The following is an 11,883-nucleotide window of genomic DNA, read 5'->3' on the forward strand; positions in this document are numbered from 1 at the left end:
TTCAACCAAAGGACTCTAGGAGTCTGAGAAACTGAATTCTACTTTATTGTTCCAAAGCAAGAAATAAAAGCCATCCCGCCCAACGCCCAGCTTGGCACGGTGCGTTTCAGCCCCAGCCCGGCAAATTGCTGCCCCTGGCTCTCGCACACACCAAAACAGAGCAATATTTTGCAGCTGGTAGAAAACGGGAGAGAATGCGTGAGAGACGCCGGGATCCCGTCACAGCCACACACGCTTCAAGAGACCCAGCGAGCACAACTCAATCCGAGCTAGAGAACAAGGCTTATGTCCAGAAGTGGCAGCATCTCCAATCCCAGCTGAAGCTTTTATTTACCCCAGGACATGCCTGGTGTGTGTGGGGCCAGCGTGGACGAGAGTCTCCGTTGCCCCCACGCAGGTGCTGCGGCAGATGGGGAGAGGGTGACCTGTGACCAGCTCTGTTGCCCTCTGCTTCGGTAATAGGGGTCAGCCTGGCTTCAGGCCTGTTGGCTTCTCAGCCTGTTCCTCTCAGGAATCGGGATACTCCCCCGCCCCCGCACCCCTGCATAACTTCCCTTGGGGCATCATACATAGAAATCAGAGATGTCCTCATCCGACACTCATAGGACATTGCTTGTAGAACAGCCTTGGTTCTTGGGCTCCCCAGCTCTGTATATTCCAGCTCCCACACTCTCCCCGTCCTGACGGTATTTCTCAGCATTGCCGGGGTCAGGCAGTAACATCCTTCCCCGGTTCAGTCTCTGCCTCTCGGGCTGCGACTCTCACTCCGCCCCCGTCCCCCCTCCCCAGCGTTCGTGCCCATGGTTACTTATAACGACCATTGCTCGAACCACACTAAAAACTCACTACAAAAGGGCGTGGAAACAGAATAAAAGAAAGGGTATTCGGGAAATCAATCGCGTCTCGTGCAGTCCCCAGTGCGTTGACATTACGTCCCGTCAGGCTAAACGAAGCGCGACGCATGTGACCAAACGGCCTTCAAGTACCTAAACAAAACCTGACACTTTGAGGGTGGGCTGTAAAACTATTTCAGGTTCACACACATTGACATCGCAGAGCATGTTCGATCTGACGCAGAGGAAAAGGGATGTGCCTGTGTTCTCCGGTGAACTGCCTAAACCCACTTCCCCCAGAGCCCCCTTCTCATTTAGCCCTATTATTTACAAAAGGTTTGCAGCCTCATAATGAAAAACAAAGTAAGAACATAAGAGCGGCCACACTGGATCAGACCAAAGGTCCATCTAACCCAATGTCCTGTCTTCTGACAGTGGCCAATGCCAGGTGCCCCAGAGGGAATGAACAGAACAGGGAATCATCAAGGGATCCGTCCCCTGTTGTCCATTCCCAGCTTCTGGCAAACAGAGGCTAGGGACACAATCCCTGCCCATCCTGGCTAATAGGTTCATGGAGGATAGCTCCATCAATGGCTATCTAGTTCTTTCTTGAACCTTGTTATAGTCTTGGCCTTCACAATATGCTCTGGCAAGGAGTTCCACAGGTTGACTGTGCGTTGTGTGAAGAAATACTGCCTTTTGTTTGTTTTAAACCTGCTGCCAATTAATTTCATTTGGTGACCTCTAGTTTTTGTGTTATGCCAAAGAGTAAATAGCACTTCCTTATTTACTTTCCCCACCCCAGTCATGATTTCATAGACCTCAATCGTATCCCTCCTTAGTTGTCTCTTTTCCAAGCTGAAAAGTCGCAGTCTTACTAATCTCTCCTCATATGGAAGCCGTTCCATACCCCTACTCATTTTTGTTGCCCTTTTCTGAACCTTTTCCAATTCCAATATATCTTTTCAGAGATGGGGCGACCACATCGGCACACAGTATTCAAGATATGGGCATACCATGGATTTATATAGAGGCAATATGATATTTTCTGTTTTATTATCTATCCCTTTCTTAATGATTCCCAACATTCTGTTTGCTTTTTTGACTGCCCCTGCCCCCAAAACTATCCACAATGACTCCAAGATCTCTTTCTTGAGTGGGAACAGCAAATTTAGACCCCACCGTTTTATACGTATCGTTGGGATTATGTTGTCCAATGTGCATTAATTTGCATTATGAAAAACCTTATAAAAACCCAACCTTCCCACCTGCCAACAAGCTGAGCGTGGCAGGAAAACGCCCGGAAGCTGCTCTATCAATGAAGTGGGGTTTAAGCCCAGAAGGATCACATTGGATTTGGGATACTCTAGTATCGTGACAATTTCAGCTCCAATGACATAGGATCATGGCATCTCAAAGAGCAATTCCCAAGCCCAGGGAGCTGAGATCACTGAGTCATGTGACAGGCGTAAGGGTAGAATGGGGGAGATAAACTCTCCATGGCTTGGACAGCTGCTGCTGTCATGAGGGGAGACCACCAGGGTGACGGGCGAAGGAGGGGAATCGCTGTAACTCACCCCCTTACCCCCCAAGTAACATGGAGGCTTCACCGCCATGTTTTTCTCTCCCCTGTTCCAGCTCTTTGAGAATCGCCTCTTTCATTCTATAAGCAAACAGAGCTGGCAGCTTCTTCGGGACAACCTACAGCACAGTGAGAAGAACCAGGAATGTGACAATCTGTTGCCAACAGGGTCGGATTCATCTTTTTGGGACCCCAGCACCCAGACTGTGGTCCTGTCTGCCACTCCACCCGAGGCCCCGCCCCCACCTGGCCTCTTCCCTCCCCAAGGCCCCGCCCCCACCTGGCCTCTTCCCTCCCCAAGGCCCTGCCCCACCTGGCCTCTTCCCCTGAGGCCCCACCCCCACCTGGCCTTTCCCCCCCCCCCGAGCCCTGCCGGCGTTCTGCCCCAAGGCCCTGCCCCCACTTGGTCTCTCTGCCTTGAGGCCCTGCCCCTGCTTGGCCTCTTCTTCCCTCCCCCCACCCGAGGCCCACCTGCTCTCCATCCCAAGGCCCCACCCCCACTTGGCCTCTCTGCCCTGGGGCCCCACCCACCACTCACATGGAGGGAAGGGGTGGAGAAGAGCAAGCAAGATGGTGCCATTGCAAACCCAGCGCTGGTCCCCAAAGGAAGAACTCAGCGACTCTGACAATCACTCGGCTAACGGTGGGGACTATTGCGAAATGAGACGCTCACAGTCGGTCTAGATGAGTAAATGCGTTGGAGGTTCGGTCCGGGACAGGAGAAATGTGCTACTTGTGCCTAATTCCTAGTCGAGCGGAACTGTCACAGGCCAATGGGGCTGGCTTTGAGGGGAGATTCCTAGGGCTTGAAGATTTTTTAGGTGTCCTACAGTGGGATGTTATGGAAATCAGTGCTTCTCAGAGGGGTAATGATATGGGACAGCACCTCTCTAACCCTTCTCCCATGATCCCCAAATTTCAGTCCTGGGTGGAGAGTCTGATGTCCAACATGGCGTTAGCTCTGCTCGGAGCTTTTCCCACGGTAACGACCTTTAAGAGGTCTCTTCCCTGGGTGCATTTGCTGATGCCTGGCGCAAACTGACCCAGGCTGATGCTTCTGCCGTGTGGATTCTCTGGTGCACGATGAGCTGGGAGCTCTGGCCGAAGCTTTTCCCGCAGTGAAGGCAGTAATAGGGTTTCTCTCCCGTGTGGATTCCCTGATGTCTAATGAGGCTGGAGCTCAGGTTGAAACCTTTCCCACAGTCCGAGCATTTGTAGGGTTTCTCCCCCCTGTGCAGTCTCTGATGGGTAATGAGCTGGGAGCTCTGAATGAAGCTTTTCCCACATTCTCGGCAGTTGTAGGGCTTCTCTCCCGTGTGGATTCTCTGATGCGCAATCAGGTTGGAGCTCTGCCTGAAGCGTTTCCCACAGTGCCGGCATTTACAGGGCCTCTCCCCCGTGTGCAGTCGCTGATGTACCACGAAGTTGGAGTTCCGATTGAAAGTCTTCCCGCAATCCAGGCATTTGTAGGGTTCCTCGCCCGTGTGGATTCTGTGATGCACAATGAGCTCTGAGGTCCGACTGAAGCTTTCCCCACAGTCGGGGCATTTATAGGGTCTTTCCCCCGTGTGGATTCTCTGATGGGCAACAAGAACGGAGCTCTGGATGAAACTTTTCCCGCACTCAAGGCATTTGTAGGGCCTTTCGCCCGTGTGGATTCTGTGATGAGCGATGAGGTGCGAGTTGTCACTAAAACTTTTCCCACATTCGAGGCACTTATAGGGTCTTTCTCCCGTGTGGGTTCGCTGATGTCTAATGAGAAGCGAGCTCTGACTGAAACTTTTCCCGCAGTCGAGGCATTTATAGGATTTCTCCCCCGTGTGGGTTCTCTGATGTCTAATAAGGTACGAGCGCCAATGAAAGCTTTTCCCGCACTCCACGCATGTGTTGTCTCTCTCTCCAGCGTGGAGTCTCGGCCGGGATGGGGTTTCCTTGAGATCGCTGCATCCTCCCGCACGGTGAATGGATTGAACAACGTTCTCCCTTGGCGGGTTTCCCAGCTGCCTCTCTGCCCCGTGACGCTGGGGAAAGTTCCTTTCTGATGTCGCCGATAACACTCCACATGGTTCCACTTGCCCAAGGCCTTCCTGCTGTGGATTCTCCTCCCCGTTCTCACTCACCATTTTGCCAGCTGCTGGGACAGAGAGAGAATCCGGACGCGAGTCGTTCCCTGTGCCAGGCAAAAGGGGAACTGCAAAGAGAGGGAAGACAGGAGGATAACTGCTGGGGACATTGAGACAGGTAACATTTCTAACCCATCTGTCGTTTTAACTTCTCTGAAGTGGGTCCCCGGTGCTTCGTGAGCCATTACAACTGGGTTATTCTGCCTCATCTGTTACCTGTCAGCTCTGTGTTCTTGGGGAACCAGGGTGCAGTATCCAGCCTGTCTGACTCACGAAGGACACCCACCCTCCCCAGCCTCTGCTTGAACCAAAGCCGGTCAGAAGAAGGACTTACAAAAAGCAATGAAAAGGCCGTGGAAGACACCCCTAAACCCCTCCGGACAAGGGTGATAGGATTAAGGCAATTCCCCTAGCCTCATTTGCATCAAAGATGGGACAGGGAGGCATCTCCATTAGCATACAGACTGGAGACCAGAGATTCCAAGGCAAGAACCGCATGGAACTCTGGGACCAGAAAAGCAGGGAAGCACTGCATCATGGGGGATCTCTGCTCCAGATGTTAATGAACCCACGCCTGCCCACACCCAGCTTTGTAGTTATCAGACCAATTCTAGTAATAAATCTTTATTGGTATCCAAAATACTGAAGCTGCCCAATTGCACTGTGAGCTCCCTGGAAGGAACACCGCCCATAACCAGGAATGAGCAGTTCCTATATTCTAGCCTGAACAAAACAACTGTGGTATACACAGCATCATGGGATATCCTGCAGATAATAGATGATGTCAGGGAACTCAGAGTGCAGAAGAAGAGGAATGTCCAAGCGATCTTCTCTGAGATCCTTCCTGGCCCATGGGAAAAGGAAGACAGAAGGCAATAGATTCTGGAAGTGAATCACTGGCTAGATAAAGGGCATAAGGCGGAGAGTTTGGGGGTTTGGGGACATTGGTCCACCTTTTATGTGACGAGGGGGCTGTATCGTTTGGAAGGCCTCAGTAGAAGAGGGACCAATCTTCCCAGGGACTGGCTGGCTACGGTAATTAGGAGGGCATTAAACTAATAACAAAAGGGCCGGGTAAAAAGAGGAACATTCAGAGCACTCAGCACAAAATCAAAATGGTGGGAACAAAATCAATCAAGGACGCAAAGGACACGAAGAGAAGAAATTCTTGAATTGCCCATACGCCAATGTTAGGAACCTGGGGAAGAAACAAGAGGAATTGGAATGACTCATTTCCGAGCATAAATCGCTCATCTTACGGATCCCTGGTGGGACGATTCCCATGACTGGAAGGTTAAAATAAATGGTTATAACCTATCTAGGAAGGACAAAGTGGGCAAAAGTGGGGAGCCAGTGGCATCACTGATGACTTGGAAGAAAATGATCTTCAATGGTTATGGATCAATGTCCTAACAGATAAAGCACAAGATGGGGCATTAATTGGTATCTGCTACAGACCCTCAAATTTCACTAAGGAACAGGATGACCGGCTCCTTAAGAACCTATCTATAAAGGATTGGGCGAAAAAAGCTGTGTGATCATGGGGGACTTCAGTTTGAGTGATATAAGCTGGAGGTCTCATGCCACCAGTGCTAAAATGTCCTTGAAATCTCTAAACATTATAGATGGCAATTACCTCGCTCAAACAGGACCTAACCACAGAACTAAAAATCAATGGTAACTTAGGTACCAGGGATCACGACTTGATCACATTTATATAGTTGATCCAGTTTGGCAAATCTGAAGACAATTATGAGCCAGATCAGCTGGGAGGAAGAATTTAAGCTGAAAAATTTGAATGACAATTGGGAATTGTTTAAGAACTTGATGCTCAAAAAGCTATGACCCCACAATCCAGGAAGAAGGATGTATTGGTTAAAAAAAATGAACTGGCTTAGAGAGAAAGTGAATGCCGCTATAAAAATTTAAATATATAGATATACAAAAAATGGTAGAAAGGAGAAGTTAATAGTAACTAATATTAATCAGACACTAGATATTGTAGGAAATTGATAAGGAAAGCAAAGAGACAAAAGACAAACTCTATGGCTAGCGGAGTGAAGGACAATAAGAAATTTTTTAAGTCCATTAGGAACAAAAAAGAATCCTAACAATGGTACTGCAAGAGGGACATGGTAGAATTTTCTATAATAATGCAGATGAGGCAGAAGTGCTCAACAAATATTTCTGTTCCATACCTGGCGGGGGGGGACAGGGGGCAGATAATGTAGTCTATTATATAATGATACTCTTTCCATTTCATGAGTATCTCAGGAGGATGTTAAACAGCAGCTACTAAAGTTACACATTTTTAAATCTGCAGGACCAGATAACTTGCATCCAAGAGTTTAAAAGAACTGGCTGAGGAGCTCACTGGATCATAAATGTTGATTTTCAATAAGTCTTGGAAAACCAAGGAATTTCCAGAAGACTGGAAGAAAGCTAATGTTGTGCCAACATTGAAAAAGGGTAAATGGGATGACTCAGGTAATCATAGGCCTGTCAGTTTGACATCAATCCTGGGCAACATAATGGAGCGGCTGATACAATACTTGATTAATAAAGAATCAAAGAAGGGTAACATAATTAATGCCAATCAACGTGTATTTATGGAAAATAGATCCCGTCCAACAAACTTGATATCTTTCTTTGACGAGATTACATGTTTGGTTGAAAGTAGGGTTGCCAATTTTGGTTGGACGTATTCCTGGAGGTTTCAGCACATGATATAATCTTCAATTAAAGATTAATCTTTAATTCCTGGAGCCTCCAGGACAATCCTGGAAGGTTGGCAACCCTAGTTGAAAAGGTACTAGTGTTGATGGAATTATACTTAGACTTCTGGAAGGCGCATGACTTGCTACCACATGCAGGGCCGGCTCTAGGCACCAGCAAACCAGGCACGTGCTTGGGGCGGCACATTTTCAGGGGTGGCATTCCGGCCATCTTTTTTTTTTTTTTTTTTTTGCTTCGGACGGCAAAAGCCTAGAGCCGGCCCTGGCAGCAGCCGTGGGGGAGCAGCGCCCGCACCTTGTGGCTGGGCCGGGCAGGCTCCGAGCAGGGGACACTCGGGCTGGGGGCTGCCCCCCAGCGGCACAGCTGAGCCACCCAGGGACTGGGTGCGTCCCACTCTCTGGGGCTCGACTCCCTCTGGGGCTACCCTATCCCGGCTCCTCAGCCCCCTGCCGGGGCGGTCCCCCAGCTCTGCCCTCCTGGGTCCCCGCCGGACCTGGAGGCGGGAGCCCTGGCTGGAGGGATCCTGGGCTGAGGCGCGGCCCGGGAGACCCACTGCTTACCCCGACCCTGCCAGTGCCGGACTGGTTGGAGGCGAGGGGGGAACGGGTGGAGTCAGCACTGGTGTGGGGGAGCCCAGGGCTGGGGCGGCAGGGGGTGCGGGTGGGAAGAGAGAGCCCAGGGTTGGGGTGGCAGGGGGTGCGGGTGGGGGAGGGCACTGGTAGGGGTGGGGTGAGAGCCCAGGGCTGGGGTAGGGAGGCAGCCAAAAATTTTTTTGCTTGGGGCAGCAAAAAACCTAGAGCTGGCCCTGCCCACATGACATTTTGATTAAAAAACTAGAATGATATCAAATGAACATGGCACACATGAATGGTTTTAAAGCTGGCTAACTGATGGGTCTCCACATTTTAAACAGGGAATCGCCATCAAGTGAGCGTGTTTCCTGTCAGTTCTTGGCCTTATTAACGACCTGGAAGAAAACATCAAATCATCACTAATAAAGTTTGCCGATGACACAAAAACTGGGGGAGTGGTAAAGAACTAAGAGAGCAGGTCACTGACGCAGAGCGATTGGGACCTCTTGGCGAACTGGGCGCCAAGCAAACAATAGGGGTTTCAACACGGCTAAATGTAAATGTATACATCTAGGAACAGAGAACATTGGCCATACTTAAAGGCTGGGGGACTCAATCCTAGGAGGCAGTCATTCTGACGTCGATTTGGGTGTCATGGTGGATAATCAGCTAAACATGGGCTCCCAGCGCGACGCAGTGACTAAAAGGACTAACGAGATGCTTGGAGGCATAAACAGGGGAATCTCGAGTAGGAGCAGAGAGGTTGTTATTTTACCTCTGAATTTACCACAATGCGACCTCGGCTAGAATATTGCGTCCAGTTCTGGTGTCCAAGAATACGGATAATATGGAGCGAGTTCAGAGAAGAGCCTTAAGAACAATCAAAGGATTTGAAAAACGGCGCAATATTTTAACGGTGAAGGGAATTAACCACTGCAACAACTTACCAAGAGTGGTGCGGGTTCTCCATAACGGGACATTTTTAAATCAAGCCAGGTTGTTGTTCTGAAAGCTCTGTTCTAACTCAAACAGTAAGTGACTCAGGAAAGTCCTATGGCCCAGGGGCGTCAGAATGGGGGATGCGGGGGAAGGGGCCATGGTCCAGTCACTTTTCTCCAAGGGCCAGGCCCCTGCCCCTCCTCTTCCCCCCCCAAGGCCCTGCCCCCCGGCCAGGCCGGAAGCTGGAGCCTAGCCCAGGTAAGAGCGGCCCGGGAGCCAGGGCAGCTTTGGGGAGGCGGGGATCCTCCATCTGCCCGGGGCAGGGGGGCCCTGAGAGCAGCCTCCAGCCCGTGTCTCTGCCCCCGGGCCCGCTGTCCAGGGCAGATGGTGGCCCACGGCTCTTCACAGCTGCCCCAGCGGATCCTACCATGGCCTGGTTATGGCTCTTTGGCCCCCGAGGCCCCACCCTCCAGCCAGAAGCAGGAACCGGGTCGGGGTAAGAGCCATACGGGCAGCTGGGCGGAGCCATGGACCCTCCAATGGGCGGGGAGTCTGGGGAGGCAGGGAAGTGGGTCGGGGTGGGGCCAGCTTCCAACTTGGCCAGGGGGCGTGGCTTCGGGGGGAAGAAGAAGGCAGAGGTGGGGTCACAAAGGAGGCGGGGCCTTGTGGTCCTCCCACTATTAGGCAGTATCTGCCGCCCCTGCTATGACTTGTGTGTAGCGGGGTATCAGACAAGTTGATTACAGAGGTCCCGTCTGACCTTATAAGCTATGCAGCTAGGAAATTAAGGATTCCTGCTTAGAGTCAGCCCCTGTTGCCAAGTTTCACCTTGGCTTGGAGCCCGAGAAGCAAGAGACACATGGCTGGAAGTTTCTGAAGAGCCAGCTCCCACTGCCGAATTTCGGCTCCAAAGAGTTTAGGGATTCTAAGAGAGTCGGTCGAGTCTCTGAACTCCACCTGCTGTGGCGACAGTGAGAAAGTCAAGTCAGAGAGGAGTGAAATCAGATGAGATCAGGGTGTCCCATCCATGGGTAGAGCCTTTGTCACAAAGAACATTGCTTTTAACACGACCCTGTGATGCGCTGGGGGGACATGGGATCTGAACAGACAGGAACATGGTCACTGAACCCCTGGGGAAAAGCAGATGGCTGATGAGGGTGGGGCGTGCGGATGAAAATTTCTCTCTCTGAATCTGGGATTATGGGACCCAGTCCCCTGAAATTTAATGGATCAGGGAAGAACCTGAGAAGAAGGTGAACTGGCCACATCACAGACCCCCACAGTGCAGCTTCTAATAACCGAGGGGACAGGAATCCCTTACCCAGCGAGGTCACCGTCTCGTAGTTCTCCTGCATGATGTCCATGTAGAGGGCTCTCTGAGCGGGGTCCAGCGGAGCCCCCTCCCCCTGAGTGAAATACACAGCCACCTCCTCGAAGGTCACCGGCATCTGAAACAACGAGAGTCCCCCACTCAGCACCTGCTGCCACAGCCACAATCCCGCTATTCATGGGGGAGGAAGGCCGATAAAATGGAAGCTCTGGGGGTGGGGGAGGCACTGAGTAACAGAATCCCACCCTCACCCTGCGCAGAGCTGCCGGGAAGCTTCAGGGTGGGGAGAAGGTGGGAGCTCCTTGTCCCCCCCAGCGGATGGAGGAGGGCAGGGGCCTTCCCGGTTATCACACACCCACTAGCCAGAGGCTGGGATGGAGATGGAGCCCTCAGCAGGGTCCAGGGACAGGAATCCCGACCCCCTCCCCAGCCAATTTGGGGGCCCTGGAAAAACCTTCCCCCACTGCGGCCCCGAGACGGGAAGAGCTTCTCTGGTCTCAGCGCCACAGCGGGGAGAGGGGGTAAAGATCGAGCGGGGGGTGGGGGCAGCGGGACCACGGGGAAGGGGCCGAACAGGGTGGGGCTGTGGGCAGGGCCGCAGGTGAAAGGGTGGGGCAGGCCACGGTTCTGGCACCGCCGCCCCCCACAATGGTCTGGCCCGGCATCCCCAGGAGACCTTAATCAGCCTCTGGTGATTGTGGTGTGAAAAAATGGGACTCTGGACTTTAATGATGCCTCGACCAAGAAATCTGGACCTTGACCAAAAATATCTATGTAGAATTGGCTACCCCGGCTCTGCCAGGCTGGGAAAACTCGGGGTCACTTTATCCCAGGGCCAACCCAGCCCCATCACTGGGACTAACCTCCCCCCAGTAATAGAGTCTCTGAGCCCAATGCTAGAAAAGCGCAGAAGTAAAGGGGAACATGGTCCCCAAGGGCAGCGGGTCCCAGGGGTGCGGGAACAATTTGTACAGTGGGGGGCTGTAAACCCTGGCTATGATGGGAACCCTTTCAAGCCAGGGGGTGCGGCAGCAGCACCCCTAGGTCCAGCCCCCAGGGCAGAGTCACTTTCCTGCCCGGCCCCGGCCCCAGCCCTTTCCCCCAAGTCTCCCCATCACCTGCAGGATCCGGCTCAGGGACTGGTTCCAGGCACCGGAGAAAGTCCCCACCTGGGCTGAGCACAGGGGGGACCTGGATGAAGGTCTCTCCCCGCTCAGCAGCTGCTGCTGGGTGCAGGCTCCCAGATCACAATGGAGGAGGCAGCAACCCAGCGCATGGGTCTGACCCAGGAAGCTCAATAGTATTAAAGGGAGAGAGACAGAAAGCTGGGCCCTCCTATCCCCACAGCCAGGGCCCTCTGGTGGCGGCTGGGAAAGAATAAAGCAGAGGCAAGCCCTAGGCAGGGTTGCAAACATTGTACTTCAAAAAATAAAGGCCTGTTTTCTTAGCACCCCCTCCCCACCCCTCCACCTAGGGTGACCAGATATCCCGATTTTATAGGGACAGTCCCGATATTTGAGGCTTTTTCTTATACAGGCTCCTATTACCCCCCACCCCCGGTCCTGATTTTTCACCCTTGCTGTCTGGTCACCCTACCTCCGCCCAATAGCATCATCATCTTAATTCTAAGCAGTGCTCACCTACATTCTCCAGGGGTATTTTCTGCTGTGGGCAGAGGTGGATTAAGGTTTCCTGGGGCCCTGGGCCAGAGCAAGTGGGGGGCCCCTTCCCACCCCTTCTGCCTGTGCCCCTGCCCCCTTTTCAGCCC

At 52.3% G+C, this 11,883-nt stretch overlaps 1 pseudogene; it reads right to left on the minus strand.

Moving 5' to 3' along the window:
- LOC128847395 (zinc finger protein 420-like) overlaps positions 1 to 11,380 on the minus strand; it is a 31,051-nt pseudogene extending 19,671 nt beyond the window's left edge.
- Positions 11,381 to 11,883: the final 503 nt, after the last annotated feature.

The sequence above is a fragment of the Malaclemys terrapin genome, chromosome 13 (genome assembly GCF_027887155.1).
Source record: "Malaclemys terrapin pileata isolate rMalTer1 chromosome 13, rMalTer1.hap1, whole genome shotgun sequence".
NCBI lineage: Eukaryota > Metazoa > Chordata > Testudines > Emydidae > Malaclemys > Malaclemys terrapin.